General features: G+C 43.5%; 2 long non-coding RNA genes across 2 annotated transcripts in view; one reads left to right on the forward strand and one right to left on the reverse strand.

The window, feature by feature from the left end:
• The window catches only part of LOC105876168 (uncharacterized), a 39,456-nt gene extending 26,539 nt beyond the window's left edge, over window positions 1–12,917 (reverse strand). The window contains exon 1 of the long non-coding RNA XR_012922165.1: window positions 12,817–12,917. This is a non-coding gene — a long non-coding RNA (uncharacterized LOC105876168). The remainder of the gene's footprint in view (window positions 1–12,816) is intronic.
• LOC105876169 (uncharacterized) overlaps window positions 1–24,920 on the forward strand; it is a 104,616-nt gene that overhangs the window by 31,384 nt on the left and 48,312 nt on the right. Inside the window, exon 2 of the long non-coding RNA XR_012922051.1 lies at window positions 15,005–15,034. This is a non-coding gene — a long non-coding RNA (uncharacterized LOC105876169). The remainder of the gene's footprint in view (window positions 1–15,004; window positions 15,035–24,920) is intronic.

Genomic DNA, 24,920 nt, shown 5'->3' on the forward strand with positions numbered 1-24,920 from the left:
TGACTTCTTTTTATGATCAGAATTCTCATCAAATTAGGTATGAAAGGAATGTACCTCAACATCATAAGAACCTTATATTAAAAGCCCACTGCCGTGGCCCATTTGCAGGTCGGGGGATGAACACAGAACACAAAGAAAGACACAAAAAGAAAAATACACATGAAGACAGGTACAAGATTCGAGTGCCCAATGCATTGGTCAGTTTACTTTTATACTCTAAAAAATTAAAGTTAGTTCCCTGTACATGACCACCCAGGCATTACAGCAATGGCCACAAATTCCAGAACACATAGCCGTAAGGACACAGATGTCCCCTGACTCAAGGTTTCCAGGTGGTTGCTCTAGGTGCCAGGCATAGATTACAGACCGAGATTAGCAAAGTTAGGCAAGGCAGCCACGGGGGGCACTTTTGTTCCCAGTTCCTCTAGGCTGACCCCCGGCTGCTGTGTCTGTCTTAGGTCATTCCTCCCTGAGGAATCTTACCCGTCATTGACTAACCAGCCATCTTATGGGGCTAAGCAGCAATCCTAGAAACAATGTGTTTATCATGTGGCCTCCAGATCCCCACTGCCGTGGGGCTGGGCACCTCTTGCTTACTTGCAAAAACTCGAGTCCTTTGTTGTGCCTCTAGGCAGCAACCTTGTTTGTCACAAGGACCCTGTCTGGAACACATTACTCTCAAACACTCTGGGCAGAGCATGTACATTGTTCACTAAATTTAATTCTTAAACCAGGAAAGTATAATGTCAGTCCCCAACAGCCCACAGCTAACATTATATTTAATGGTGAAAGCTGAAAGCTTTTCTTATAAGATCAAGAATAAGGCAACACTTCTCAAAACTTCTATTCAACATGGTACCAGAAGTCCTAGCTACAGCAATTACACAAGAAAGAAAAATCAAAGACATCCAAGTTAGAAAAAAATAAAAATTTTCCAGCTTGCAGATGATGTAATCATATATAGAAAACCCTGAAGGCTCCCCCTAAAACTGTTACAACTAATAAATAAATTTAGTAAAGTTTCAGAATACAAAATAAACATACAAAAATCAGTTGCATTTCTGAACAGTAACAATGAACTATCCAAAAAAGAAATTTTAAAAAATCCCACTTACAATGGCATCAAAAAGAATAAAATACTTAGAAATAAATTTAACCAAAGAGGTGAAAGGTGTGTTCTCTGAACACTATAAAACATTATGAAAAATTGAAAAAGACACAAACAAATGGAAGAATATCCTGTGTTCATGAATTAGAAGAATTAAAATGGTTAAAATCCCCATACTACCCAAAGTGATATGCAGATTCATTGTAATCACTAGAAGAAAACTTTGGGTAAAAGCTTCTTGACAGTGATGTGGGCAGTGATTTTTTTTGATATAACACCAAAAGCACAGATAACAAAGCAAAAATAGACAAATGGGATTGCATTAAACTAAAAAGCTGCTGCACAGCAAAGGAAAACAAAAGAATGAAGAGACAACCTATGGAATGGGAGAAAATATTTACAAACCATACATCTGATAAGGAACTGAAATAATTCATATATGAATTATATATATATTATATAGTAACAATTACTATATAATAATTCATTATATAGTAATAATATATAAGGAACTGAAATAATTCAATAGCAAAAAACCAAATAACATCATTAAAACAATGGTAAAGGAAATCAAATATTTTTTCCAGAGAAGATATGCAGTGGCCAACAGGTACCAAAGATGGTCAACATCACTAAGCATCAGAGAAATGCAAATCAAAACCAGAGACATTACCTCAGTCATGTTAGAGTGGCTATGATCAAAAAGATGAAAGATACCCAGTGTTGGTAGGGACGTGGAGAAAATGGAATCCTATTCACTAGGTTATATCTATGTATGTAGTTTGTACAGCCACTGTGGAAAACAGTATGGAGGGCCGGGCGCGGTGGCTCACGCCTGTAATCCTAGCTCTCTGGGAGGCCGAGGCGGGCGGATTGCTCGAGGTCAGGAGTTCGAAACCAGCCTGAGTAAGAGCGAGACCCCGTCTCTACTAGAAATAGAAAGAAACTAATTGGCCAAACTAATATATATAGAAAAAAAAATTAGCCGGGCATGGTGGCACATGCCTGTAGTCCCAGCTACTTGGGAGGCTGAGGCAACAGGATTGCTTGAGCCCAGGAGTTTGAGGTTGCTGTGAGCTAGGCTGACGCCACGGCACTCACTCTAGCCTAGGCAACAAAGCAAGACTCTGTCTCAAAAAAAAAAAAAAAAAAAAAAAAAAAAAACAGTATGGAGGTTCCACAAAAAATTAAGAATAGCACTATCTTATGACCGAGCAATCCCAGTTCTGGTTTTATGAATATATCCAAAGAAAATGAGATCAGTATCTCAAAGAGATATCTGCACTCCTATCTTCATTGCAGCATTATTCTGATTAGCCAAGTTATGGAATCGACTTAAGTGTCTGTCAATAGATGAATGGATAAAGAAAATATGGCACATATATTTATAACAGAATATTATTCAGCCTTGAAAAGAAGGAAATCCTGCCGTTTGTGACATGGGGATGAACTTGGAGGACAATATGCTAAATGAGATAAGCCAGACACAGAAAGACAAATACTGCATGATCTCAGTTATACGTGGACCCAAATAAGTTGACCTATTAAAAGTGAATGGTGGTTGCCAGGTGCTGGAGTGAGAGATGGGAGATATTGGTCAAAGAGCACAAGTTTTATTTATGCAGGGTGAATGAATTCTGGAGATGTAATGTGTAGCATGGTGACTATAGTTAATGATTGTGTATTGTATATTTGAAATTTGTTATGAGAGCAGATCTCACCACACATGAATAAAGAACAATGGTTATGTGAGGTTATGGATATATTAATTAGCTGGATTGTAGTAATCATTTTACAATGTTTTCATATATCAAAACATGCTGTTGTAAACCTTAAATACATACAACTTTTGTCAATCACACCTCAATAAAGTGGAAATATAGTCTTTAAAAGTAAAAGTCATCCCATCATGGCATTAGCATGAGCCAGCATAACAGAAGTGCGGAACAACAAAGATGGTGGAGTGGAGTGAAGTCAGAATGAATGATTCACAAGATAGGTTTCCAAGGTGTGGTCTTCAGAGCAGCAGCAGCAGCAGCAGCACCTGGAAAACTGCTAGACATGAAGATTCCCAGGACCACCACAGACCTGCTGGATCAGAAACTCTAGGGTAGGGCCTCTGAAGCGGGTGTCTTAACAAGCCCTCCTAATGAGTCTGAGGTTCACAGGGTCTTGTGCAATTTCTTTTCCTATTAGCTACAACTTTTATTCTGCCCTACTCTATATTGGTTTAAGGCCTTATGTTTTGGAAGGGAGATGCTTCTTCTACCTATTCTTTTTAAATAAAATTTTATTATGAAATAAATCTTAGATGCAAGCGATTAATATATGTGTAAGATTAAAAGAAGAAGAATAAAATCAACATTTGTGCTCCTAACACTCAATTTACGAACTAGAATGTTACCAGTACCTTGGAATTTTCTGTTGTATCTTGAAGCAACTGATTTTTAGGGTGGAGGACATTGGGCAGTGAGATATTATTTATATGAAATCTCTCTTCTTTTTTATTACTTCAGAGTCCATAGCATTAGTAAGACTTAAACCATTTCAAGGTTGAAACATAGCTTTAATGCATAACTTTCAATTTGAGTTTTCATTTTTAGTGTTTGTATCCTCATTAATGTTCTATATGAGTCAGTCTTACCTTAAAAATTGTTTGTTTTTGTAAACTTTATAGAGTCCCTGTTATTGGTTAGTTTCAAGATTGAAACATATTAGTTTTAATTATCTGAAGCTTCTGACTTTTGTTGTAGTTCATCATGTCCTCATTAAAATGCTACGATTCAGTTCTTCCATATTTTTTTGTAAAAATGTCTGGTACTCAGGCAAAGACTGATTGAGCTAGCTATACAGGCATTAAAATTTAATGCCTTTGTTTCATTTTTAACCACATATCAGTAGTTACCATGGTTACTGAGAAGAGTTCAGGTAGTGCCAACTTGCAGATGTGCTAATATGTTTTCCCTGGCTCAATTTCTCAGTTACTATAAAATTACTATACTTAGCTTTTAGGGAAAGCATTTTTTTTTCCTATCCCAGGTTGATTTCTTATTTCACAACTTTAATTCAACTAACTCACTATGAACAAAAGCACTGTTGTATATGCAGACCAAGGTGATCAACATAGCAGAGCACTTAAAAGAACGATAATCCTTTCCTCTCTGTCTATAAACTTATTTTCGTTAATAATCACCTCATTTCAAAGGTGAAATAGGACCACAATTTCCAAGTCCTTGTGATCCCAGTGTTGGTCTTCAAGTTACTTTGGTTGCAAGCAACAGAAACCAACTAGAGAAATGGATATTTCATGGAACCTAGGGTAGGGATACAACTGGAACTAAGGACTTGAATGCTTCAGAACTTTGTCTTCTCTTTGTTGTTTCCTGTAATTCTTTATTTTCTTTTAATGTGGTAAAATATATATATCATAAAATTTACCATTTTAACCATTTTTATTATATAGTTCAGTGGCAATAAATTCATTCATGTTGTTCTGCAATCTTCATCACCATCCATCTCTGAAACTTCACCATCTTTTAAAACTAAAACTCTTTACCCATTAAACAACAACTCCTCATTCCTCCCTTCCCCCAATCCCTGGCAAACACCATTTCACTTTCTGTCTTTATGAATTGACTACTCCAGGTACCTGGTATAGGTAGAACCATACAACAGTCATCATTTGTGCTGGCTTATTTCACTTAGCATGATGGCTTAAAGGTTCATCCATGTGCTAGCATGCATCAGAATTTCCTTCCTTTTTAAGGAAGTAATAATAGTCCATTGTCTGAATTTGCCACATTTTGTTTGTCCATTCTTCCACTGATGGACATTTGGGGAACTTCCATATTTTGATTATTGTAAATAATACTACTATAAACATGGGTATACAAATATCACTTTGAGTTGCTGCTTTCAATTCTTTTGGCTATACAGCCAGAAATGGAATTGTTTGATCATATGGTAATTCTATGTTTAATTTTTGAGGAATTGCCATATCATTTTCCACAGTGGCTACACCATTTACCTTCCTATCAGCAATGCACAAGTGTTTCAATTTCTCCACATCTTTGCCAACACTTTATCTTTTCTTTCTTTCCTTCCTTCCTTCCTTCCTCCCTCCTTCCATCCTTCCCTACTTCCTTTATCTTTTTGTTCGATAGTGGCCATTCTCATGGGTGTGAAGTGGTATCTCATTGTGGTTCTGATTTTCACTTCCCTAATGAAGAGCGATGTTGAGCATCTTTCCACATGCTCATTGCTGTTTGTATATCTTCTTTGGACAAACATCTTTGTAAGTCCTTCACCCATTTTTAGTGACTTAAATCAATAGCACCCATATATTTTATCTTTCACATTTCTACGGATGATTGGGCTGAGCTAGACAGTTCTCCCTCAGGGTCTCTCATGTAATCACAGTTAAATGGGCTGGAGCTGGAGCTATCTGAAAGGATTGCTCACTCACATGTCTGATGGTTGAACTAGCTGTCAATGGGGCATGAATTGTCCGGGGGTTGGGCTTCCTCATAGCATGGCAGCTCTGTTTCAAGGGCAAGCGTCCCAACTATTGCCTTTATGACTTTGCCTGAGCAGTAACACAACATCGCTGCCTTCACATTTAATTTGTTAGAAGTCAGTCACTTAGGCCAGACAATATTCAAGGGGAGAGGAATTAGACTTCATCTCTTGGTGGAAAGAATGTAAAAAAATTTTGCAGATGTGTTTTAGTTTCCTTGTGGTTTTTCTGTTTTGTTGTTGTTGTTGTTGTTTTTCTGTGGAGGCAGAGTCTCACTCTGTTGCTCTGGGTAGAGTGCGGTGGTATCATTGTAGCTCAACACAACCTCCAATTCCTGGGCTCTAAGAAATCCTCCTGCCTCAGCCTCCCAGGTAGTTGAGACTACAGGTATGTACCACAATGCCTGGCTGGGTTTTGGTTTTTTCTTTCTTTCTTTGTAGTTCAGACGGGGTCTCACTCTTGCTCAGCCTGTTCTTGAACTCCTGAGCTCAAGTGATCCTTCCACCTCAGCCTCCCAGAGTGCTGGGATTACAGGTGTGAGCCACCCACCGGGCCCAGCCTGCAGGTATGTTTCCAAAACATCACAGGTAGTTAGAAAAGATCTCTCAAAATAGAAACTCATATGAAGAGGATGAGTTTTGTAAAGGTCTCGAGAAAGCAGGCTGTAAGCAAAGAGAACCACAAGATCAAAACCCTGACGTGGAAGCGTATCTGGTTTGCTCAAGGAATAATTGTTAGCTAAGTAAGGACTTCAGCTTTTCTTCTGGGAAGGGAAGCCTTTGGGGAGTTCTAAACAGAGAACTGACATCCTGCAGAGAAGATGTTGGATTGGACTCAAAGTGTTGGAAGTGGTGACAAGTTCCTTCACCCATTTTTAAATCATGTTCTTTCTTTTTGTTATTGAGTTGTAGGAGTTCTTTATGTAGTCTGGGGTGCAGTTGCTTTTTCACTCTGTTGTTAGTGTTCTTTGATGCATAAAAGTTTTAAATTCTGATGAAATCCAATTTATCTATTTTTTGTTTTGTTGCCTGTGCTTTTGATGTCATTTTGTCCTTGCCAAATCCAATGTCATAAAGCTTTTCCCTTGTTTTCTTCTGAGATTTTTATAGTTTTAACTCTTACATTTAGGTCTTTGATAGATTTTGAGTATAAGGTGTAGCTAAGGGAAAGACCCATCTTCCGTTCTTTTGCATGTGGGTATCCAGTTTTTCCAACACCATTTGTTGAAAAGACTGTACTTCTCCTGTGATTCTTGCCTTCTTTGAAGACAATCTTCCTCTGCATCTTGAGTTCACATGGCAGAAAAGAGAGCCCCTGAAGGTATATACTAGTTCTTTCTTATTCTAGTTCTGCATATTGCTATCTTCATGGACCATTTATTGACTTAGTGTCCAGACGGTTGAAGCCACTTGACTGCTGGGGACTCACTGCTAGAATCATTAATTCAACAAATATTTATTAAGCACTTCCCAGGTACCCAGTGGTATTCTAGGCACAGGCATGCAGCAATAAATGAAGCAATTTCTCTGCCCTCAGGGAGCTTTCATTCTAACCATCACTGAAGTGGAGAAGAAAGGGGGTTAGAAAGACGACCCAATAGATGCCCATTACAGTAATTAACAATGATCTGTATTAAACCACATGCTACTGTTCCTCGGCGAGCAGGTCTGTACAAACCTACCCCCAAAGGTCGAGAAAGCTGAGAGGCCAAAGAAAGAGGCTGACAAATCCAGTTTCTCAGAAAGAAACATTTAATAGGAACTTATGAACAGAAGCCACGTCTCGGGTGGCCATAAGAGGAGATGGTGGGTCCCTTCACTTGTACCACCAGACCCAGGGCTTATATATCATAGGGAAGGAATGTGTAGGACAATTGACATCAACCCCTCAGGGAAAGGCAAGAATTTGCCTAAGGGAAGGATTGTCAGTAAGTAAGTGAAAGCAAAAACCTTAGAGGCATGCCTGGAATTGGGGTTAATCAGAAATCAACATGGTGGATCAGCATCCAAGACGGGGTTGTTCATAAGTAGATGCTAAAAAAAAAGAAAGCAAGACGGAATTGCTTTAGCCTCCACAGACCCCTGTACCTATGCCAAGACGCTGTAGTAGAAACAGTCATATTCAGTCATATTTAAAAGTCATGAATGTCTTTTAAAAAGAGCATTTATTTGACAGACAAATTAATCCAGATTATATTTTATGTTACAGAAACACCATTTCTAAATGCAAAGAAGGATTTTTATAATGTAGAATAAAATAAGTGTTAATAAAGGCAAGGCAGAATGATTGGGTACCACAGCACAATTAATTTTGAGAGGAAATAATTCGGCTGGAGGAAGGGCACAAGGAGGGAGCATTTCAGTGGTCTCTGGGTGACCAGCAGGGCTGTGAAAGGCGGGGAAGGAGAGGCATGCCTGCCTGAGACAACTACTGATACTTGAGCAGAAAGAGGCTCAACGGAGCCTTGACGGTGGTTGGTGTGTTTGGGCTGCTGTGTCTGCGCCTAGGGTAGTGGGCACACATTTGTCTGAGATGTCCCTGAAGGATCTCTAGGATAACTCTCTAGGCAGTCCCAGAGAACACTGCTTTTCCTATAGAAATGGTGCTGTTCTGGAAAGGAGGTGTTTTAGAGGGTCGGAACCATGTCAGATGGTGGAGTATCACAGACCCAGCATGAGGGCTGAAACAATGAGCTTTGCATTAAGACCTGGGTGGAAATTTGCTTCCACCACTATCTATGACCTTAGGAAAGGTATTTCATTTTTCTGAGTCTTAGTTTCCTCATCTAAGGAAATGAAGATTTGAATCAATCTCCTAAATTTCCAGGGAGGTGTGGACTTGATTCCCTCACCCGTGATTCTTGGGAACCGATCTAGTGTAAGCGATGGCTTGGTTCAATGTGCTCTTCCTTCCAGCTGGTTCCACCTCTGCCAGGTCTTCACTTCAGTCTCACATCACTTACATAGGTGTAGAAGTTTGTAAACAACAACAAACAACAATACAGTGGGCTACTTGTAGGTAACAGTAGCAGAAAGAACAAGGGTTTGGAATCCCACTTCTGAGATGTCATCATCAATGTGTTGGGAGAGACACTGACCCTCTCTGAGCCTCAGTGTCTTCATTTTAAAATGGGAATGATACCATTAATAATACTACCTTTGCTGTGCAACTGTGAAGGTTGAATGGGATACTGTACACAAGGCACATAGTAAGCGGTCAGTGAGGGGCGGTTTCCTCCTCCTTAGCTCGCTCTTTCTGGCACTGGGAAGCCCCAGGCACAGCATGCTGGTTGGCCTTCTGTATACCCTTAGCATTCAGCTAAAAGGCAAGCGAACACAGAAAATCAATAATGTTTGTATTTAAATGTTGGCTTACAATAGCAGAAGATGTAAACAGGTGGAAAAACATACCATGCTCATGGGTCAGCAGAATCAACATTGTTAAAATGTCTATACTACCCAAAGTGACCTACAGAGTCAATGTAATCCCTATTAAAATACCATCATCATTTTTCACAGATATAGAAAAAATAATTTTACTCTTCGTATGGAACCAGAGTATACCCCATATAGCAAAATCGATCCTAGGCAATAAAAATATAATAGGAGGTATCAATCTACCAGACTTCAAACTATACTACAAGGCTACAGTAATTAAAACAGCTTGGGGCCGGGCGCGGTGGCTCACGCCTGTCGTCCTAGCTTTCTGGGAGGCCGAGACGGGCAGATAGCTGCTGCTTCAGGGGTTCGACACCAGCCTGAACACTGCCTGAGCACAGTCAGACCCCGTCTCTAAATCTAAAAAAAAAAAGTAAAAAAGGCAAAAAAAAGAAAAAAAAAACAGCTTGGGATTGGCACAAGAACAGGGACATTGACCAGTGTGGAACAGAACAGAGAACCCAGATATAAAACCATCCTCATATAGCCATCTAATCTTTGACAAAGCAGACAAAAACATACACTGGCGAAAAGAATCCTTATTCAATAAATGGTGCTGGCAAAACTGGATAGCCACATGCAGAAGACTAAAACAGGACCCACACCTTTCACCTCTCACAAAAATCAAGTCACGCTGGGTAACAGATTGAACCTTAGGTGTGAAACTATTAGAATTCTAGAGGAAAACATTGGAAATACTCTTCTAGACATTGGCCTAGGCAAATAATTTATGAAGAAGACCCCAAAGGCAATCACAGCAACAACAAAAATAAATAAATGGGACCTGATCGAATTAAAAAGCTTCTGCACGGCCAAAGAAACTGTCAAGAGAGCAAACAGACAACCCACAGAATGGGAGAAAATTTTCACAAGCTACACATCCAATAAAGGGCTGATAACTAGAATCAATTTAGAACTCAGGAAAATCAGCAAGAAAAAATCAAACAGCCCTATAAAAAAGTGGGCAAAGGACATGAACAGAAATTTTTCAAAAGAAGACAGAATAATGGCTAACAACCATATGAAAAAATGCTCAACATCTCTAATTATCAGGGAAATGCAAATCAAAACTGCAATGAGATATCACTTAACTTCAGTGAGAATGGCCTTTATCAAAAAGTCCCAAAACAATAAATGTTGGTGTGGATGTGGAGAGAGAGGAACACTCCTACACTGCTGGTGGGACTGCAAACTAGTTCAACCTCTGTGGAAAGCAATATGGAGATACCTTAAAGTGATACAAGTGAATCTACCATTTGATCCAGCAATCCCATTGCTGGGCATTTACGCAAAAGATCCAATGACACTCTACAAAAAAGACACCTGCACTCGAATGTTTATAGCAGCACAATTCATAATTGCAAGGCTGTGGAAACAGCCCAAGTGCCCATCAATCCAAGAATGGATTAATAAAATGTGGTATATGTATACCATGGAGTACTATTCAGCTCTAAGAAACAATGGTGATATAGCACATCTTATATTTTCCTGGTTAGAGCTGGAACCCATACTACTAAGTGAAGTACCCCAAGAATGGAAAAACAAGCACCACATATATTCACCAGCAAACTGGTATTAACTGAGTAGCACCTAAGTGGACACATAGGTACTACAGTAATAGGGTATTGGGCAGAGGGGAGGGGGGCAGGTATATACATACATAATGAGTGAGATGTGCACCATCTGGGGGATGGTCATGCTGGAAACTCAGACTTGTGGGGGGAGGGGGTATAGGGCATTTATTGAAACCTTAAAATCTGTACCCCCATAATATGCCGAAATAAAAAAAAAAGTCACTTTATGAAAAAGACACCTGCACTCGAATGTTTATAGCAGCACAATTCACAATTGCAAAGTTGTGGAAACAACCCAAGTGCCCATCAATACATGAGTGGATTAATAAACTGTGGTATATGTATACCATGGAGTACTACTCAGCTCTAAGAAACAATGGTGATACAGCACCTCTTGTATATTCCTAGATAGAGCTGGAACCCATTCTACTAAGTGAAGTATCTCAAGAATGGAAAAACAAGCACCACATGTACTCACCAGAAAATTGGTATTAACGGATCAACACCTAAGTGGACACATAGGAATAACATTTATCAGATGTTGGGCTGAGAGGGGGGAGGTGGAGGTGGGGATGGGTATACACAAACATAATGAGTGAGAAGTGCGACCTTCGGATACGGTCACGCTTGAAGCTCTGACTCGAGGTGGGAGAGAGGGCATGGGCAATATACGTAACCTTAACATTTGTACCCCCATAATATGCTGAAATAAAAAAAACTGAAACCTAAATAAAAAATAAATGTTGGTTTACAGGCCGGGTGTGGTGGCTCATGCCTGTAATCCTAGCACTCTGGGAGGCCGGGGCGGGAGGATCGTTTGAGCTCAGGAATTCCAGACCAGCCTAAGCAAGAGCGAGACCCCGTCTCTCTTATCAATAGAAAGAAATTAGCTGGACAACTAAAAATATATAGAAAAAATTAGCCGGGCATGGTGGCGCATGCCTGTAGTCCCAGCTACTTGGGAGGCTGAGGCAGGAGGATTGCTTGAGCCCAGGAGTTTGAGGTTGCTGCGAGCTAGGCTGACGCCACGGCACTGACTCTAGCCTGGGCAACAGAGCGAGACTGTCTCAAAAAAACATAATACATAAATAAATAAATGTTGGTTTACAGCTTTGTATTTTTCCATCTGCACATATACCACATACTCCCTCCCACATACATACACACCACACACACCATACACACATAACACATCTCACATTACACACACAACACACTACACGCAGAACAGACAACACACATATTACACACACTACACACACCACGTACACACATCACACATACACAGCACACACCACATACACCCAACACACATACCACACATATATACCACATACACACCACACACACTACACACACCACACATCACACATACCATCGCATCACACACATCACACACATAACACTACACACGCACTTTGTAAATCAAAATGGGACTGTATTAAGCCTGCTATTTTATAAACTGTGTGTTTCCACTTAACAGCTTTTCGGGATCTTAAATATTCTGTAGCATCATTTTTAATGGCTACATAGGATTTCAGTATATGAATGAACCATAATTTATGTAACCAACCCTCCATTTTTAAACATTATATTTTCCAAGTTTTCATTTTCTGAAAAATGTCTCCATGAATATTCTTGTATCTAAATCTTTAAGCACGTCCATGATTATTTTCTTAGAATAAACGCACAGAAATAGAATAGCTATTAAGGCATTAGATATCAAATGACAAATCACCATTCATACAGTTGGACTAATTTATATTCCCTTTAGCAGAGTGTGAGACTGCTAGTTTCTCTTACATCACAAATTAATACTATTATCATAGAAGCCCCCCAATTTCACCAAAGAAAAATGATATCCCTTTGTTCATATGTTGAAGCTCTGCCCCCCAGTGTGACTGTATTTGCAGATGGGGCCTGTAAAGAGGTGACAACGGTCAAATTAAGTCACAGGGCCACCTGCAAGCCAGGAAGAGAGCCCTCCCCAGAGCCCGGCCTTTTGCCACCTCACTCTCGTGTTATGGCAGTTTGAGCAGACTGATGCACCCCTCTAAAAACTTATATGTACTGAGGGGCTTTGTGTGTCAAAATGAATAAATAAAATACAATTTGCGTATGCTTGTCTGCTGGTTTTGCCTTGCTTGCCTTTTCCTATTTTTCTTGGTCATTTTTACTTACGACCGTGTTGCTGCGTGGACGGACTGGGCACATCTCCTCCCAGGCTGAGGCTGCGCGGCGCCCGACGAGGCCCAGCGTGAGCTGCGCGGCGCTTGCGCGGCACCCTGCGACATGCGCAGTGCGTCCCGCCTCAGCGCGGGCTTGCACCCAGGGCAGGGCGCGCGGCCTCCGGGCAGCGGCGTCGCCTTAGAGAAGGGCGCGCTCTGGGGCAGTGAGCGGTGTTTGCGTGGAGGAGCGCCATGGGCATGGAGGGAAGGGACCATGAGGACTAGGGGTGCCCGGTGGGCAGCTCCCGGAGGTTGGCCTGGCCTCAGTGAATCCAGAATACATAGGCTCTGCTTGGGAGGTGAAGTATGGTTCTGCCGAAGTATTATAATAGTAGGATCGTGGCCCTTTAGGGGTGTGGTCAGGAAATGTGATTTGGAGGCACCCCAGATGGACATCTGGGGTGCTCAGGTACTGTGTGAGTGCCTAGGCCAGGAAGAAGCTGCAACATGTGCTTCCGTCTTCACAGAGAAGGCCTTGTAGATCTCAAAGGAGGGCTGTTGGGGGTCTTGACCTGGTCCAGCTATTGTTGCTTGTGCTTCTATTCTTTGACCACAACTGCTAGGGCTCTCCCCCTTCCCTGAGACCCAGCCTGTAAGTGAGGGTGACAAGAGCAGAACACCTCTTTCACCTGCCTTTCCCTGCTCTCCCCAGCCCTCCAGTCTCTGTCTGTGTACCTGGGCTTTCAGCAGCAATTTCTGGTCCCCCTTGGGTTGGCAGCCTCTTTGTGCAAGGTGTCAGGTGGGACACAAGCTACTTGGGAAGAAAAATGCATTCTTACTGCTAATATCAGGAGTGTTAGAGGCAACAAGTACTTGTACTATGGAAGTTAAAAGGAAAGATGCTCACGTTACATAAATCCTATTATGAAAAGATATTTGGCGATTTTCAAGTTATATATTTGATGTGCTATCCTGTAGAGATGTGCTAACTACACAGACCTCATCTTTCCTTTTTTCTACTTGAAAAAATTGAATATAATTCACATACCATAGCATTCACCCTTTTGAAGGGTAAGTTCAGAGGTTTTAAGTATATTCACAGGTTGTACAACATGACTGCTATGTAATTATGTCACCCATAAGACACCCAGACTCATTAGCAGTCACTCTACATCCTTTCCCCCAGCACCCCGCAATCACTAGTCAACTTTCTGTCTATTCTGCCTATTCTGGACATTTCACATAAATGGAATCATACAATTTGCGGTCTTTTGTGTCTTGCTTCTTTCACTTAGCATAACGTTTTCAAGGTTCACCCACGTGGTGGCATGCATCAGTGCTTCTTTTCTTTCTGTGGCTGAACACTGTTCCATTGTGGGGATATACGTGTTTGTCAGTTGACAGGCATTTGGATTGATTCCCCTTTTTAGCTGTTTGAACAATGATAAGTTTCTGTGTGAACTATGTTTGCAATTCTCCTGGATATATAATTAGGAGTGGAATTTCTGGCTCATATGATGATTCCACATTTAACTTTTAAGGGACTAAGTTCTTTATATATTCTGAATACTAGACCCTTATCAGATACATGATTTGCCAATGTTTCCTTCCATTCTGTGAGTTCTCTTGTCACTTTCTTGATAGTGTCTTTTGAAGCACAAAAGTTTTAAATTTTGGTAAATGGCAATTTGTCTATTTTTCTCTTTGGTTGCTAGTACTTTCGGTGTCATATCTAAGAAACTATTGCCTAATCCAGTGGTGATATGTGCACCTTTGTTTTCTTCTAAGAGTTAACATTTAGGTCTTTCACCCATTTTGAGTAAATGTTTTTATATGGCGCGAGGAGAGATCTGACTTCATTCTTTACATGTGGGTATCTAGCAGTCCCAGTACCACTGATGGAAAAGACTATTGTTCCCTGCATTGAATTGTCTTGGTACCTCATTGACAATCAATTGACCATAAATATATGGGTTTATTTCTGGATTCTCAATGCCATCCCGTTGATCTATATGTCTAGTATCACGCAGTCTTAATTACTGTAAATTTGTAGTAAGTTTTGAAATCAGGAGTGTGAGTCCTCAAACTTGTTCTTCTTTTTCAAGATTATTTTGGCTATTCTAAGTCCTTTGCATTTCCTTATGAATTTTAGAATCAGCTTATCAACTTCTGCAATAAATTTCTCTTTTTTTTTTTTGCAGCCGGAATTTTGATAGAGATTATGTTGAATGGTAAGTATTGCCATCTTTACAATACTAAGTATTTCAATTCATAAACACAGTTGTCTTCCTATATTTCAGGTTTTCTTTAATTTTTGTCCATGGTGCTTTATAGCTTTTAGTGTATGTCTTGCATTTCTTTTATTAAATGTATTCTTGAGTATTTTGGTCTTTTGATGTTACTGTGCATGGAGTGTTTTTCTGTATTTTATTTTTGGCTTCTTCATTGCTTGTCTTTTCCAGCTCGCAGGACCGGCTGCATCCTTGGCTCAAGGCCCTTCCTTCAAAGACCAGCAGCAGCAGATCCTCCTAAGTCACACCTCCCTGACCTTTCTCCCATCCTTGAATCCCTCTCTCTCAGCCAGAAACGTGCTCTTCTTAAGGATTCATGAGACAAGACTGAATTCACCTGGATAACCCGGCTATGCTCCCCATCTTAAGTGCACATACCCTTTGTCACACTTGCGTGTGAGCTAACAGAGTCACAGGCTCTGCGGACTGGGGCTTAGACATCTCTGGTTGGCTGTTGTTCAGTAGATCACAGAGAGCAAGGAGTTGGAGATGTAGGGAAGCACATGCAGTCCTTGGATGTTCTGGTATCCAGTCCAGCCCTGGCATGAGCGGGGAACTGAGTCCAAGGCACTAAATTTACTCTCCCGCTTTACTTAGTTATAAAATGATAAAACCACCTGCATCTCAGGGTGGTTGGGAGAATTAAAAAGACCAAGTCTTAGAAGGCATCTGGCCAGTGTGTGGGCCAAGTCATGTATTCCATAAAGGCTTCTTGAACCTACAGGAATAACATATGAGAGAGCTCTCTGAAAACCACAAACACAAGGCAAATCTAAGTTATTAATATTATAGCAAACTTGGACTGGCCTAATGGGTAAAGAAGAATACTGATTTAGGATTTTCAAAAGGATAGTTGCTTTACAAGCTATTTGATTTACCTTTTGAAATGCAGTAAATTTAGAAAGATCAAGTGATTAATCTCACTTTAGAAAACTCATTAAAACTATGTTTAAAATAACGAAATTTCAGTTTTTTGATCCCTCCTGTTACCTCTGCAGGTGGTACCGTTTCTGGAGGTAGGAGCCACGTTGAGGCTTGGCGCTGTGCCATGTTTCTAATTGGACACCTTGTTGAATGCTAATTGGAAAATGTCTTCACTCCCTGCCGGGTGTCCCCAGGAGGCCCCTCCACAGGGAGAGCAATAGCTTTGGTGGTGGAGTCACTTGCCAGCGGGACCTCGGCCCACATGTTGGCCTCATGGCCAGCAGTTGCCTCTTCTCTCTGGAGCTGACTGCTCCCTCTGTGACAATTCCATGCAGGAGGATGGAACAGAGCAGAGGTATTCAGCACCTGTGCCTGGCTGCTGTGGTCTCCCTTCCTCTGTCCTCATTCTTCCCCAGATGGCCTCTGATGGCAATTTGGTGCCACCAACCATTGTCTAGAAATTACATATTTTCTCTTTTGAGATGTCAAAATGAACACACACATATACACCCACCCACATGCATGAGAATCTACATGTGCACACTCACGCTTGTATGTAAACACACCTGCTCACTCACCCACATGCTCACACACACACTCACATACACGTGCACACACACATGCTCACACACACACTCACATACACGTGCACGCACACATGCTCACACACGAAGAGCAATGCCAGGCCTCAGCCCCAGAGATTCTGATTTAATTGGTTGGAGTGAGGCCTGGGTATTACTATTTTTTAAAACTATACACAAACACACATACACACACACCTCAAAATTGGGAACACAAAGTCCTGGCAGACACTCCGTCAAATGCAGAACGACAAGCAGCATTTCACATTGTTCCCAGATGCTTTTCGGAACCGACTGACAGGGAAGCATTCTGCCAGCTGTGGAACCCACAATCTACAGAAGTTTGTTCCAGGTTGTGGCAGCCTCCCAGGATCCCACTTGACTGTGTGCGTGATGCAATTTTTGTGAATTGAATTTATAACGGCAGGAGTTGCTCCAGCTCAGAGCGTGGGTGTCCCGAGTCTTCCTTGGCCCCATGTGTGGTCCCCACCTCCCCTCTCTCTGCCTGGTGGCTGCCCTTGGGTGGGCTCACCCACAGGAGGGCTGGGGGGTGGGACAGGTCAGGCCGACTCCAGCAGGCTGGGTCCTTCTGCTCCTGGCAGGGTGGCCTTGCTACAGAGTCCTCCACCCATGGCCCGGGTGGTCACGACTGCACAGTTACTAGTCCCAGGGTTCTGCACCAGCTCGTGAGGCCCTCCAGGCCGTATTTGTGGATATTCTCTTTATTAGAGCCCGCTCTGACCCCCCAGTGGAGGGGGACTCATCCCCCTGTGCGGGGCCGCGGGGCCACGCGACTGCCTGAGATGCAGGGTGGCTGCCCTGGCTCTGAGACCCCCAGCGGGCTGTGCAGGAGCCCAGCTGGACCCACGGGAAGGCTGAGAGCCACTCAGGGCATGGGGCGTGGCGGGGAGCTGGCAGCACAGGTGTGGATCTTGAGGAGGACAACAGTTAAAATGATGGGGCATGTTCTGAAATGCACGGAGAACGCTGAAAACATGGTGCAGAAAGGGGGAACCACTGAGAGAAAGCCCAGAGCCATTTATTTATGTGCATACGCACACAAACCACACACACCAGACACCCACCAACACACCCACACACACAACAAAACATGCAGCACATACTCCCCCAACACAGCACATAGTCACACACGCCATACACACACCACGTAAACATACAACACACACACACCACCATACACAACCCATACTTCCTTATACACCCCCCCACACACACACACATGCAACACGAAGGCACACCACGCAGCCATGGGGCAAGCACATCTAAGCCTAAAACACGCCACTGGAGGAGGAGCCTGCAGGGGGGGCAGGGAGGAGGCGACAAGGGCGAGTGGCTCTGAGGGGAGCGTGGGAAACAGCGAGCTTCCGCACAGACTGACGCTAAGTATAACTTACGCCCTGAGCTGTAGGACGAGCCCGTCGCTCTGCTGGGGAGTTCACAGCACGCGTTTTATCAAGGCATGCCGGCTACTGTTTTGTGATAGTCCGTCAATTACAAAATATCGGTTGGTTTTCTTAAGGAATATTGCTGCCAGTATTCTTATTGCCTTTGTGTATTGCAGAATGCTTGGTTTTGCCCAAAGAACCTGGAATAATTCCTTCACTCTGTGTTATGGCAAAACATGTGTTGCCATGGTTTCTTAAAACAAAATTTCAATTAGCAGATGGAGCTACTGAGAGGAAAGTGTCTTATTGGGGTAGAAATTTAGAGCAGAATTAAGGCTAAAATAAACACATTTCAAAGTCCTACCATATAGAATTATAATGAATTACTGCCAACAGTATGGTGGTATATCAATTATTGTGTTAAACTTCTTAATTGATATATATCTCATAAAAATTAGCAAATTCGGCACCAAAGTTTAGTTTACAATATGCTTTATTTTAGTCAATACTATTTTTAACTTGGAGAATGTTGTGGACAGAGCTCGGTGATATACAGGAACTTATTAGAACTCTCTTTGGATGATCATAAACTATTGAAACATTTTGAAAATGTTAAAATGAATCAACAGAGATATCTAGATTATCACCAGAATTTAAATTACTTTTTTTTTTCTGAGACAGAGTCTCGCTCTGTTGCCCAGGCTTGAGTGAGTGCCCTGGCGTCAGCCTAGCTCACAGCAACCTCAATCTCCTGGGCTCAAGCGATCCTCCTGCCTCAGCCCCCGAGTAGCTGGGACTACAGGCATGCGCCACCATGCCCGGCTAATTTTTTCTATATATTTTAGTTGGCCAATTAATTTCTTTCTATTTTTAGTAGAGACGGGGTCTCGCTCTTGCTCAGGCTGGTTTCAAACTCCTGACCTTGAGTGATCCTCCCTCCTCAGCCTCCCAGAGTGCTAGGATTACACTCCTAGCCACCGCGCCTGGCCCCTAATTATGTTATTTTTGTGGAGTATTTTAAAGATTTAAAAATTACAACGTGAGATTTCAAGTCAGTGGTTTGTTATTATTCAAATCTGTTCCCACCAGGGTAATGTAATTCTAGAAAGGCACATGGCTATTCAGAATAAAGACTGCCTTTCCCAGCTTCCTTTGCAGCTACACATGATCACGTGCCTAATGTCACGATGCAGTTCAGATATTTCATCTTCTTGGATCCTTCCTTAAGATCCCAGGCAGCCTGTGCCCCTTGCTGTCTTCTTTATTCATTTCTCCTTCTTGCTTTCTGGAATATGGGTGCAGCTGAAGCTTCCCAGCTTGCTTTATGTGTGAGAGAAGTCAACTTCAACTGTTTCTCAGTGGAAACTACCTAGATTTTGCTTGTCACTCGCGGAGGAGCCTAATTTTAACTGGTAAATCCTTTCATGACTCTGAATGGTTTGGGGCTTTAGCTGAGCAGCTGGTGCACACGGCGGGCTCTGCAGGAAGAGCGCACTGGGTCTTGTAGTTTGCGGTGTCAGTGGTGAGACCCAGACGCCTGGTTAGTGCATACTGCCCCCACCCACCGTCTTGGGACAGCCACTAGGAATGGGGGGTGAGCATGGACGTGCGCCCAAGACTTGTGTCAGTAGCATGTAGCTCACATTTCAGGCAGTTATGTTTGGGGTCAAGATGGGTGGGCAAGAATCTGTGTCACAACGGGCCCATCTGGAAAGAGAACGTCTGCACTGGCGCAGTCCGGCGCCGTGCGCCCTGCGCTGAGAAGCAGAGCCTTTGCTTCACCGCGGCGCTGCAGCCAGACTTCAGGCACCCCAGTGAGCGCAGCGCCGTCCTCCCTGACGAGTGCTTCCCGCACTTCCCAGCTCATGCAGGGGTGGCCATTCATTTGGTGAGACGAGCCAGGAATCTAGGTGTCACCCTCGACCTCGCCTCAATGGCAGTTCTGCAGTTCACGTCCCGGCTTCCCTGGAGCCCGCCCTCTTCCGTCTGGGTTTGCACCTGGCCGGAGGCACCATGGACCACTGGCTGAGGCACTGGCCTCCTGCCAGGCTCCTCACACCAGCTCTTGTCCATCTCTGATCTGTCTCCACACTGTGCAGGTGGCCATGTCACTCCCTGCTCAGAAGCCTGCAGAGGCTTCCACTTAGGATCCAGATCCTTTGCCAAGAAAGCAAGCCTTGTGTGTCTTGTCCTGCTGATCTCTCTGGGGTCTCTCAGCTCTCCTCCCCCTGCCTCTCAGCTGTTCTGCTGCACTGGCGGTTTTCAGTTCTCCCTATGCCCCAGGGCTCCTCCTGCCACAGGGCCTTTGGCCATGCGGCCTCCTCTTCCAGGAACCCTCTTTCCCACCTTCATGGCAATCAGGTTCCAGTTCCCACATTGCTTCCTCAGGGAGCCTTCCCTGCCCTCCGGATGAGATGCAGTCCCACTGTTCTCATGCTTTCAAGGAGGGCTGAGTGCGGTCTTTTCTCTCTTTCTATTCCCAGAGCCTAGCACAGAGCCAGGCAGTTAATGGGTGTGCACAGAGATGCTAGAGAAATGCAGACTGGCCCCAGGGACTGAGATCATCATTGTCTCCCTTCATCTTCGTGGTTTCGGGAGTGAGATTAGGAGTGATGTGACTTCACTGTGCAATACCAGGTTTTAACCATGCCATGTTCTCACACTTTGTGGAACATAATTTGGTCTATCCAATTGCTGTGTGTCTACAGGTATACACATATTCTTGTCATACATAATTCTATTTTGTATCAGCATTCTACTTTATGTCAGGATTCTACTATACATAAATATTGGGGGAATCATTGGAAATGTGGATTATTATTATTGCAAGTTTAAAAATAGTTCCCCCTACCCCCATTTTGGTAGCACAGATGTCCCTATAATGACTAAATTCAGTGGTGTTATTGGAAATGCGCAAATGTAACCTGTTTGCTGGTCCACAGATACTCTTCATCGTCATCATCATCATGGTAATACTTAATCATATTTTTGCATCTAGCTACCATTGGTCTTTCACATGGCTGGCTTCAATCAGACGCCCACTGGACTTAAGCAGGGTGACCAGCTGCCTCGGCCTTCCTGGGATTGAGAGGTTACCTGGGACACAGGCCTTTTAAAACTGGGATGGTCCTGGGCAAATGGGATCAGTTACTCCCTGAGGCTTAAGCCAGTTGACCACGTATTCACGTACGAAGTAAAGACACACCAGTAGAGTCACAGGGGAAGTGTTGGACGTGCGCTGCGAGCAAGTGTCTACACTTGTTCTGCAGGTGGTCTCAGCTCTTGAGAATGTGTAGGTGTGAGTTTTGATGTTTGCCTTGTGTTAATGTTGGCATTTCCAAGAAAGCATTGTGTATAAAATAATGAGGATGTCTCCTCAGAGGCCAGGGCCTGACAGGAGGGACAAAACCAGGCTGGTCCCCAAACCTCTCCTGGGCTGGGAGGAGCTTCTACCTCCAAGGCCAGAGCGCTTGGGAGCCCAGGCTGCCCACCGCCCTTCAGGAGGAGTCATACTTCCGGGAGGGATTTAACTAGGGACACTCCTCCTGGCATGTGACATTTTCTATCTGGGAAAAGTTTCTGCTGATGAAGCATGCTGTGTGGCTCAGACATTTCTTTAGGAACATTACAGTATTGCTTTGCAGACACCTGTCGTTCTCCCTTTACTCTGAAAACAGGAAGAAAATTCAGAATAGATCTAATCTAGGAGAAGAATAAGGAATGGAATTCAATGGCATGAATGATGTAAAGTAGCTTCCAAATGAAGAAATTTTAAAGCAACATTTAAAAGAGAGGTAACTAGTCACAGAAAGTGAAAATTAAAGCAATGATTTATTTTCCTCAAGAAATCTGTCAGAACTAAATGTTTTTCAACATTTTTGTTGATGCATCACAAGGAAGTGATCCAGTATGTTTCAGACTACACTCTGAGAGACGTTGGGGTGTGCTAGAATGTGGACACTGTGGCATATGTGGAATTGTTGGGGGACACACAGGGTGCAGGCACATCTAGAGAGCGCAGTGCTGCCCCAGACAGCCGGACAGATGGATGATGAGCCCTCGGGCTGAGAGTTAAGACATGCTGACATAGGAGGAAACACTGGTTTAAAAATAGGCCACAGTTTGAAATTCACAGTGGGGCCGGGGGCCCTGACCGAGGGCAAGGACGTGGGGTCAGGCTGCTTCCCTAAGTGCAGCTGACTCCCAGGGGTCAACCCCGATCCGCCCGGCATCCCAGGGAGACCAGCGAAGAGCCCTGTCTACTCAGAACCAGGATAGTCAGGAAATTAAAACTGGGAAAAGGAAATGTTCTTTTCCTGGACCATTCTACTTAGTGACAAAGACCCTGGTCAGGCTCTAGTCAGGCTCCTCCAAACCCACTTCTGTCTCGTACTCAGAGTCACAGTTTGAAGCCCAATCTCTCTCCTGTTGCCAGGCCTGGTGCTCCCCTGAATAAAGTCTGCTTGGCCATCTTTAAGGATTGCTGCGAGTAATTTGTTCTAACACTGGCTATGCCTAGAGATCAGTCACACACCTGGGTGCCTTCTCATAAGCCTGGGCACACGCAACCCCTGGGCAGGGGAGCGAAGGTACCCCGATGCAGCTCGGGCACCTGCTAGAGGCCCCCGGCCGTGCACATACCTGTCCAGCTCGCTTGCTGGGTGGGAGGTGGTGGGGCCTTCCTTCTTTTAAATCTTCAAGCTTGTTTACATTATGAAATGATTTCTTCAGCTATTATGCAGTAACATAGTGTGGCAAATTACGTGTATTAGCAGTGAGCCAAAATAGGGTAAAATAATGGAAGTTGAAATCCTTTATGTGAAAAGCCTCAGACTGATGTTTTAAGACTGTGGAAACTGCTTTCTCCTGGTGGAGTGTTATTTTGTGGGCGCTTGACACCTGCCCACGTGTGCTCCAGTGACAACTTATCTGTTCTTTTAGCTCAGTAGAACAGGAAGAATTGGCTCTCTGGAGATCATTTTAGCGTTTAGTTTTTTTAGTATTTGGTGTTTAGTATTGTATTTAGTATTATTTGTTTTAATTTCTTGAAAAGTTTTCTGACGAGATGAAATAGGAAGAAAATAAAAGCAAGTGTGTTAGGGGCAAATCAGCTCTTCCCTGGGCCCCTTAGGCGTCCCTTACCTGGACACTTAAGACAGCGGAGCAGGCCAGCGAGTGAGAGGCTCTGAATGTCCCCAGAGACTTTGCACTTGTCTGATATCCTTTCATGTCACTCTCTAGTCCTGCTCCATACAAATTATGTTCACAGCTTAATTAGACCTATTTTTAGTGGTTCCATCAGAACTTATATAAGCAATGGTATTGGCTTTCAAAGTAGGCATTAGGAAAACTACATTTTTATTTTAATAATTTTTGTGATTTACCAAAACATTGTCAGAACAAGCTCATTTTTCTTCCCTCCCTGCCCGTTTCCTTCCTCACTTATTGAACATCTAGTAGGTACTGCACAAAAGGTATAAAATGAATGTGGTTAATTTTAGGGATCACCTTGGCTAGGCTATGGTGTCCAGATACGTGGCTAAATACTAGTTTAGAAGTTACTGTACAGGTAGTTTTAGCGGGTCAGAATTTGAATGAGTAGACTCTGAGTGCAGCAGACGACCCTCTGCAGTGTGCAGGCCTCATGGGATCAGCAGAAGACCCAGAGCAAAAGGCTGATCTCCCCAAGGCCGAGAGAGCCTGCTTCCAAACCAGCCTCAGCCTCTGCTCCTGGTCTCCGGCCGGCCCTGCACTTCTGGACTTCACACTGTAGACTCACAATCGTGTGAGCCAATTCCTTAAAATAAATGCCCCTCTCTCTGTACACACATTCACATACACACACTGACACACACACTCACACACTCACACACACACACATCCTATTGCTTCTGTTTCTCTGGAGAACCCTAACTAATACAAGGAATGAATTCAGTTCCATTAGGAAGCATTTGTTGAAAAGCCACCTTTTGTCTGGAGTGACTCTGGCCTCTGCGTGCATGCACACAGCCAGGGAACGGACCACTGCAGACCAGTGTGCCAGTGGGAGGGGTCTGCGCGCAGATTTGTGTGCAGAGGATCGGGGAAGATCATGTCTGAAAGTGATAGTGTTGGCTTGATGGTAGGACAAGGCATCTTAGCAAAGGCAGTGACCAAGGCTGGGTGTTGAGTTGATGCTCGTGCCATATAAGGACACCAGGCTTGGCCTACACCTGGAGGCGCAAAGTGAATGAGGGCTGAAGGGGCCCAGGAGATTGGGGGCAATCCCAGCTGGCACACAGAAGCTTGCCACACAGGGTGGGCAGAGTAAAGTTGGATTGCTGCCTTTGGAATGAACCAAACCGTAAATCCTGACTCTCAGACGACTGTTGCCTTTTGCAAATGAATTCACTGCATCCGGTGTAAGTCCAGGCTATTAGGCAGCAGGCAGAGCTCTTGGGAGGCACAGCAGACTGCGACCTCATGCTACATAGCAAGAAACAGAGCAGCCAGGAGAATTGCCAAGAGGCATCACGGCTCTGGAGTCTGCAGTCGTAAGGAGCAGACCCTGAACTCACTCGCAGTCTTACCTTCCTGGACACATCAGCCTCACTCGCTCACCTCCACACTCTTGTAGGGCTAAGGCGTGACACCAGGTGTGGGAGGGGCTGCCAAGGGAGGCTGTCTAGATCCCTGTCCCTCTCCTCTGTTCATCTGTGCACTCAATGCACACACCCTGCAAATGCCTGCTCAACAGAAGTCCTGATCAGAGGAGGTTGTTTCTGCAAAACTAAGTACATTAAGTTGCACTTGGAAATAGGTAAAAATGGTACATTGTGCATACCCAGTGTCCTCCACCCCAACCATCGCTGCAGACGGTTCCAAGGAGACCTTCTAGAACAGCTAGAGGAGACTCTTATTAGAGACTAAACTTCC

The sequence above is a fragment of the Microcebus murinus genome, chromosome 12 (genome assembly GCF_040939455.1).
Source record: "Microcebus murinus isolate Inina chromosome 12, M.murinus_Inina_mat1.0, whole genome shotgun sequence".
Classification (NCBI taxonomy): Eukaryota; Metazoa; Chordata; class Mammalia; order Primates; family Cheirogaleidae; genus Microcebus; species Microcebus murinus.